Here is an 8,679-nt window from a genome sequence, read left to right as displayed (position 1 = left end):
TCTTCTTGTAGTGTTTTGCTCAAAATGCTTTGCAGTGCTGGTTTTCTGGCTGTGAATTCTTTTGTTTATCATGAAATATTTTAAATTTATTGTCAATCCTGAAGCTAAATTTTGCTGGAAACAATATTCTTGGTTGGAATCCATTATCTTTCAGCATTTGAAATACATTGTTCCAGGATCTTCTCGCTTTCAACGTCTGTGATGAAAAATCAACCATTAACCTAATTGGTTTACCCCTGAATGTAATCTGCCTCCTTTCTCTTGTAGCTTTTAATATTCTCTCCTTGTTCTGTTTGTTGGATACTTTCATAATAATGTGTCTTGGAGTTGGTCTATTACAGTTTTGTATGTTTGTGGTCCTGTAGGCTTCCAGGATTTGGCAATCCATTCCATATTTCATGTCTGGAAAGTTTTCTAAAATTATTTCATTCAACAGTTGCTCATTCCTTTGGTTGGAACTCTATACCGTCCTCTATCCCAATGACTCTTAAGTTTTCTTTTTTTTTTTTTTATGACATCCCATATCTCTTGAATGTTTTGCTCATGGTTTTTTACCAGCCTTTCTGCATTGACTATACTCTTTTCGAGTTGATATGCTTTATCTTCATTATCTGATGTTCTGACTTCTACTTGATCAAGTCTACTTGTAATATTCTCATTTGAGTTTTTGATTTGGTTTATGGTTTCCTGCATTTCTAGGATTACTGTTTAATTTTTTTTTAAATTCTCTATCTCCTGGTAGAGTTGATTTTTTGCTTCTTGAATCTGTTTATGTAATTCATTTTCAAAGTATTTTTTCATTGTTTGGACTTGCTGTCTAATGACTTCTTTAAGATTCCATTCTATCTGAGTCAGGTATGCCTTGAGTTCTTATCTGTTCATTTTTCTGATATCTCTAGGTTCGCCTGTAAATTTAAGTTATCCTGCATTGTTTGTAATCTTTTTTTTTCCCTTGATTTTTCATGGTGCTAATGTTACTTTCCAACTCTGTTTTATTCCTGTGTTTCTGTTTTCTTCTATAAATTTGTTTTGGTTTTGTATAGCTCCAAGATCTCTCCTTTGTGTTGGGAGACATTGTTTAGAGATGTTGGATTTAATTATGATTTAAGGTAAATTCATTAGTTTCATTAACATTCTACAGATTTTGATGGCATATAGAGAATTGAGGTTTGAACTTAGGGTTTATGTTGGGAGATATGATGGTGTGGAGGTTAGTATATCTTAGCTTCTTTGGGGGGTTGCTCAAATGCAGGTGGATATTAACAAGAGAATAGACAGAAGTACTTGGGGGTAGTTAAGGGCTTAGGTGGACTATAGACCATCTTGTAATATTCATCTATTTGCATTTATAAATTACACATAATCGGAGTGGTCATCCTTGGGAGGAAAGATAGGGAAAAGGTAAGGAAGCAAACCAAGAAAGAGAGAGGGAGAAAAGAAAGAAAGAGAAATTGAAAAGAAAAAGAAGAAATGATAAAAAATAATAGTAAAATAAAAATTACAATAAAAAAATGCATTGTTAGGCTTCTATTTTCTTCACTTCCAGTAGGTGGAGCTGTGCTTTCCTGACCAAGATTTTGCCCTCGGGCTGTAGGAAACAATCCATATGAGGCCGCTCCCTCCTCCCCCACCTGGTGTCTCTCCAATCCAGTTCACTTAGGGTTGTTCCTGGCCCCTAGTTTCCCTGCTTCTTCCACAAGCTAGGCCTTCCCCAGTGTGGTACCTCTCTGTAGTTCAAGCTACAATCTGGGCCTGCAGTTTCCTGTATGTGGAGCGCGGCTACTGGGAACCAGCCCCCTATTCTTTCGATTCTCTCTGATAGCCATTCCTCTGAGAGCTGGTGAGACAGGTTTCGTTTTCGCTGCTGGTGGAAGGGGGAAGTTGGAGGTCAGGTGCCTTTACCTTTCCTCACGCCTCTATTCACGCTCACTCTGATAATCATGCCCCCGGGAAGACGGGGAGAGATTGTATGCAATTTCCCTGCTGTATGGGAGAAGGGCTAAATGTCACACACATTTTTTATCACTGAACTTGCTGCAATGGGGTCTCTTCTGTCAGAACCTGGCGATGGTGACGTCAGCTCCCCAATATGGTGGCCACTGGCTTCCTCGGTGGGGTGTCCGGTATGGAGGGCAGATCTGGACTGTTTCTCTTCCCCATCTCAAACCCAGAACTCAGCCTGGAGCAGTGTGAGGGCACAGTTGGCAGGACCCCACAGAATCCGTAGCACCATTTCTCTGCATTGCTGGCACGTCAGCGTGCAGGCTCCAGCTGCAGGGCAGGCCGCTGATCAATCATCCTGAATCTCCAGGCGCACGGTTCACTCTCGATTTAGCCTCAGTAACTGATCATCGGGTGTTTAAATTCTTCCCTAGGTTTCAGTGCACCCCAATTTTGCTGGACATTCCAAACAAGATAGCTTCTGGCCTTTCTAAACTCACTAATCACCTGTGCAGTGACACGGTACACAGGGGTGTTGCACTCTATTCACCACCATCTTCCTCACCAGTGTTACTCTTGAGGGAAAACAGATTAGATTTATTGAACTTGTAGAGTTTCTTTTTCAATGCCAAAATTTTTTCCCATTTAAATTAATCATGGGCTCAAGTCTTCATTGGCCATCAATTGTGATAAAGCTGCTTCTTATATTTAAGAAGAAAATTATATTAATGCATTTATTTTAGAATTAAAAGTATACTCTTTACAAAAAAACTGAAGAGCATATTTAACCCTTGGAAAAAAGCTTTAACCACTAATTCTTAATTAGGGTATTTTTAATAAATGTTCTTTCCTGCTCTTTATCAGGGAAACATTGTTCAAAGTGTCATCTCAGGACTGGTACAGTTTTGTAAATTGTTACTTATTTGCAATGATATAGAAATTGAGATTAAGGATTTCAAACATTTATAGTAGTTTACCAGAATCATTTTATGACTCTCAAATCTAACAATAACAAAGTTTGGAGTTATGTCTTTGTTTCTTCATTTCAAGTGTCCTAATAATTCATTTCTATTTTAGAAATATCTCCCTGAAAACAAAACAAAGACTAGGACACTCCCCATGTCAGCGAACCACAGAAAAACGGGTATAAAATAAAGAAGATATAAGGAAAAACAGGGATAGAGTGAACCTAAATTATAGTTTCCAATTTCTACAAGTTTTCTGAGAACTGATTTTTTTGTTATTTAAAATCTCTTGTTTCCATGATATGTACTGTCATGTTTTCTGATTTACTCTTAATATGCTCTACTCATTCATTTTTTATGAAAAAAAAATAGCTGATTTTTATTATCAATGCCAAATAAGACTTTAAATCAATTAAGCATAAATCAATTAAGCATAAATCATTAAGCATAAAGTTACTTTCACATTTGCTACAATCACAGATTATGTTTCTTTGTATAAAGGGATAGCCTTTGTTTGGAGTTTAAAATATCCCCAACTGCAAGATTACGTATATAAAACTCTGTTTTTTGCTCATATAATAGTGCATTAATCAAATTAAATGTTATATTCTCTAGAATAAGATAAAATGGAAATAATTTACTCATACAATTGATATTTAAACTGTCTTTATTTACAAAATACTATCCTAAAAATTATATTTCTGTTAAGCTTCAATTGGAGCAAAAGTATAATCACTTAAATAAAAGCACTTACTTAAACTAAAAATGAGAGATAAATTAAATTTGACAGCAGATAAAAATATTGTCAGGATTCTTGTTGTGCTTCTTGATGTTCAATAGCAGGCTCATTTGAAGGTGGAATCAACTCTGAAGTGAAATCACTTCTACTTTCAGAATGTGGGGGTGGAGTGGGGAGAAAACTTCAAGCTTTTGGGGGGAGATAATGAGGAAAATACCATGGTCTCATTGGGAATGCAGGAGGTGGTAGGCCTGGTGTAAAATATTCTCAAGTTGCTCCATACATGTTTCCTGGAGGAGGTGGAGAGAAAAAAGTCCTCTTCTCATGAACTGATATCTTGGATCCACTGGAAATAATGGACCTCTGATTTGAAGAAAAGGTGGGAAAGTAAAGCCAGAGACAGTTGCTTTGTTTTTAGCAGGGAGAGATTAACCAGGCAAATTGTAATCATCAAGATTGACTTTGGTATACTTTCTGCTGGATTCCATATCTGAAGACGTAGGCCCTTCCATTTTATCCAAAGGCAGCATAGTAGAATTTTTGAATTCAGCTGATCCAGATGGTCTAGCATAATTAGAAAAACATCTATCTTGCCATTTTAGAGGAAGCTGTGGATCAGAATATGGTTGGACTTGTGGAGGGATCATTATCCTATGGGCCTGTTGACATGGAGGTGCCAGGGGCCCAGTGTCAGAAGGTGCTCTCTGAGGATCAGTTAAACTATCACAGTTTGATTCTCTTCTTTCATTGCTAGTTGAATGGTCCAGAGAATTCTCTAGGCCCCTTGAGTCTCTTCCTTCTCCCAGTGAAACCAAAGATGATAGCATGAGTGGACCCTTCTTTTACACATAAGAAGAACTCATTTCACATGAAGGTTGACAAAATACTGAGGGACCATTTGAGTAATGCTCTCTGCCAGAAGCTCTATTTGAAACATCAAGTGTAGAAGAACCTTTTTCTGCAAGTTTAAATTTGAACTCCATTTCAGGTAGTTTTTGTCTGCTGTGAGCATTTTGTTTCCTTAAATAATTTAGGTATCTTTCAGCACTCTGAGCTGCCAACTCATTACCATGTGCTTTTTTCTCATAGTACATAACATCTCCCTGATAAAAATGAATGGTTCTCTCCAATTCTTCTTCCAGATCTTTGGCTCACTTTCTATAGGTCTCCAGTGGTTTAGTTGTATGGCTGATCTTTTCGTCCACTTTGAAAAGTTTCTCCTCTTGCTCTACCTGGTAATTTTCATCTCCTATTTTTTTTTATTGAGAGAGAGAGAGAGAGAGAGAGAGAGAGAGAGAGAGAATTTTAATGTTTATTTTTTAGTTATTGGCCAACACAACATCTTTGTTTGTATGTGATGCTGAGGATCGAATCCAGGCCGCACGCATCCCAGGCGAGCGTGCTACCACTTGAGCCACATCCCCAGCCAGTTTTCTTCCCTATTAATTTCCTTTGGAGTTCCATTACATTTTCTTGATATTGTTCCATTATGACTTTAAGTTTTTGTTGAAGATTGTGATTCTCACTCTGTATTTTCTGCTTTCAAAGATGCTTGTTCTCTCTTAAGATTTTAGTATGTTCTATAATATCTTCCTTTATTTCAATTACTTTAGAAAATAAAGTAAAAATTTGATTTCTTTCTCTTTCTAAGATTTTAAAAGAGGCCTTTAACTTTGCAACATAAACCAGTTTCTTCAAAGGCCCTTTTGGCTGATCTTCTAAGTGAGCACAAATTTCTGATTCACTCTCCATTTCCAATTCCATATTACCATCATCTGTTAGGACTTCTGCAAGCACAGGAGCCCAATCTTTTATCTCCAGCAAGTGTTCAGTCACAGATTTAATATTATTTTCTTTATATCTTAGAACTTGTTCTGAATGTACTTTAGAGTGTTCAAATGTCATTTTCTGTTTATTTAGGCCATTTACTTTTTCTTTCCATACCTCCACTTCTTGTAAAAGCTGGTTCTGACTTTCCTGAAGTTTGGAATTTTCATTAAAAGTCTCTTTTGTTGCTATTGTTACTGCTTCTTTATTCATTTTACATATTCTCAAGGTTGTTTTAGCTTGAGATTTGAGGGATTTTGATTCATCTTCTAGGGACTTAATTCTTTTGAATATATCCACTATCAATTCATCCTGTTGCAAAAGTTTAGTTTTCTCTTATTTTAGCTCTTTTTCTAGAAAGATTATTTCATCCTCAAGTTTAGATATGAAACTATCCAGGTTTTCATATATTATCTCTGAATTTTCTGCTTCTATTGACTTCTTCTCCAAAATGGCATCCTTTAAAGATAACTCTAAGCCTTCATACTCTTTTTCAACAAGGCTAACTTTTTCAAGTAGTTCATATTTTTCATCAATTAGTCCAGAAAATATTAGAGAAAGCTTTTTTTTTTCTCTTCTAATATAACACCTGCTTCTCACAGGCTGATAAATTCTCCACAAAAACAAGAGGACAAAAAAAAAAGGCAGTAGCTGAACATATCACCAACTCCCACGGACAGCCATAAGGACTAGGGTGTATTCCCATGTCTTCAGACAATGTACACCACAACCCTGCTTATTTCTTTCAGGACCTCCGCAAGTAGGGCTGAAGGGCAGCTGTTGCCCCTCCATCACGCTAAAGCTACTTGGGATATTTCTTCAACAACCACACCATGCCCAGTCATGCCAAAACAGGCTGTGGACACTCAGGCCTTTGGTCAGGAACAAACCTGCACCAGACAATGGAGCAGACAATTGTAAACCAGGGCCTGGGCATGGGGAACCCTGGTCATGGGTGCCCAGGGGCCTAGCACACTCATGCTTCTTGTCAGGGAAGTTGTGGACCCTTCACTATGTTGTACATCCTTAAGCAGCACAGCTTCAAGCCTGTCCCAATCAAGCCAGAGAGGATTCCTCTCCACATCACCCACCCATTGGTTTGGTTTAGGCCAGTCCAAGTCAAAACTTATTATTTGCCATTATATACAGTCATTATATCACCCAGTTTGATGCCACTAAAATTCTAAAGCTCTGTAAAAATTTTAAAGAGCTATTACATCATACATTTATATTTGTATCACTTGTCCTTTTGTTTTAATGACTCATTCCTTTTGCTCCCCTCCCGTCCCCCTATGTTTTTCCTTCCTTCCTTCCTTCCTTCCTTCCTTCCTTCCTTCCTTCCTTCCTTCTCCCTTTCCTTTTCTTGCAGTGTTTACAGTTATATTTCAAGGACTATTACATGCTGGGCAAGCTCTCTAGCACGGAGCTACATCTCCAGGCCTGTTCAAAATTTCTATAGAAGCCATGTGAATTATTGCCAAAGAAAACCTCTCATGTTAGACTATCTTAAAAGTAATTTTAGAAGAGTTGCAAACATGGGTACAAATCAGTTTTGATAAGTTATTTTTAAATAGTACAGCATATGTAATATTTCTAAAAAGAAGGAGCTTAAAATTTGAGTTGGTTTTCATGTCAGTTTTTATAGACTACTATTTATTTAAGAGTCATCAAAAGAATTTTTCAGATTTTTTTTTTCACTTCTCATAGGATGTAAATACTTCTAAGAAAACTTGTCATTATAAATATATAGCAATTGGAAGTATAAGATAAGTGAGTTTTTGCATCAAACAAAACAGAATAAAATGTTGCATGGGATTCTCATTTAGAGACAGGGGACACCACAGTATTCAATAGGAAGCAGTGTTTCTTTACGTCCATCCAGCCTTAGTGGATTCTTATTCCAAAGCTGAGCTTTTAGTGTAGGGAGTGATCCCTTATATATTCTGGTTAGTTTCCTTTTACATACTAGCCTTTGTCTTCATATAAGGTACTGCACATTTCTGTTTGGGCATTCTATTTCTATACTACAAAGTAGCAAGAATGTTCAAAACCGATTTCTGGAAGGCTTATAATGAATCAGATGGCATCATATTCTCTTTCCTTTGTTCTGAGAAATATGTACCACAAAATGTAACTCAGTGGTAAAGCACCCCTGGCTTCTATTCCCAGTACCAAAGCAAATGAATGGCAGATGCATTTCATTTAGGGCAGAGAATTTAGTATTATAATGAGTTAGAGTGAGCAAAGTTTATCCAAAGTTTATCCTAGATCACTTAGAAGAGGAGCTAGAGTGTATCTTTGACTGATTTAAGCTTGTTCTTCTAGTCCTTTTCTAAAGATCAGTTTCTGAAACAAAGAAACAACTTCAAGTGAAGTTAGCAGTGAATAGCTTTCTATCTGCAATCACAAGTGTTCCTAAGTTCCTCCCTGGCAGCTGACCACTTTTCAGTGGCGGGGAGAAAAGTCTGAAGGGGGGCAGAACTTTACATCTGGATTCCTTGGGGGATCCCATTCCTCTTACGCTATTCTACTCAACTCCCTGGCAGCACCTATATTATTTAAGATGAATAGAGTTTGAATGACCTCCAAAGCTAGGGAATTGAACCCTGATCCCAGTCCCTAACCTCACTCCATATAACTGGGTTGTGGTTGTTTTCTAGGGCACCTCAAGGCCCTGATTTTGAATGATTTCACTTCCATTCCACCTCTATGCCCTCCAGTTCACTGAGGGCTTTGATTGTAGTACCTGGAATTAGGAAGGAGTTTCTCCAGGCAGTAGATTCAGCCTTCCAAGCAGACTATCTTGATCTTGACCCTACAGAAGTCAGTGCCCTTGGAGCTACCCAGTAGACCACCTTTGGGCTGTAACTTATGGGATTGAGTCTTAGTAATGGTTGCCAGAGAGGTGTTTCATCCTTGTGCCCAGGGTCTCCCTCCCTGAGGTAATAGTTACACTTTGATGGAGGTTGAAGTTTATCTAGGTGCAGCCACTCACTTTTCTCATTTTCTCTGCCCTCTGGTATAAGAATCAGCTTTCTCTCTCACAGCCTGTTGCCCAAGGTCAAGGTGATCCAGGAGGCTTTAAAGGTTAGTTGCATTCTGCAAAGGGACACCTTAGTTCTGAGAGCCTACAATGATATGAGTCACCTGCACGTTTTCTTCTAGACCATCTTGACAGTGGGGTTGTGATGGGTGCAGTCAGGAATT

The 8,679-nt window shown here is 37.9% G+C and overlaps 1 pseudogene; it reads right to left on the bottom strand.

Moving 5' to 3' along the window:
- Window positions 1-3,711: 3,711 nt before the first annotated feature.
- LOC107160945 lies at window positions 3,712-6,178 on the bottom strand (annotated as a pseudogene).
- Between the last annotated feature and the right edge of the window lie 2,501 nt (window positions 6,179-8,679).

The sequence above is a fragment of the Marmota marmota genome, unplaced genomic scaffold (assembly GCF_001458135.2).
Source record: "Marmota marmota marmota unplaced genomic scaffold, marMar, whole genome shotgun sequence".
Classification (NCBI taxonomy): Eukaryota; Metazoa; Chordata; class Mammalia; order Rodentia; family Sciuridae; genus Marmota; species Marmota marmota.
Note: the sequence above shows the minus strand (reverse complement) of the source record. Positions and strands in the feature narration are given on the sequence as shown.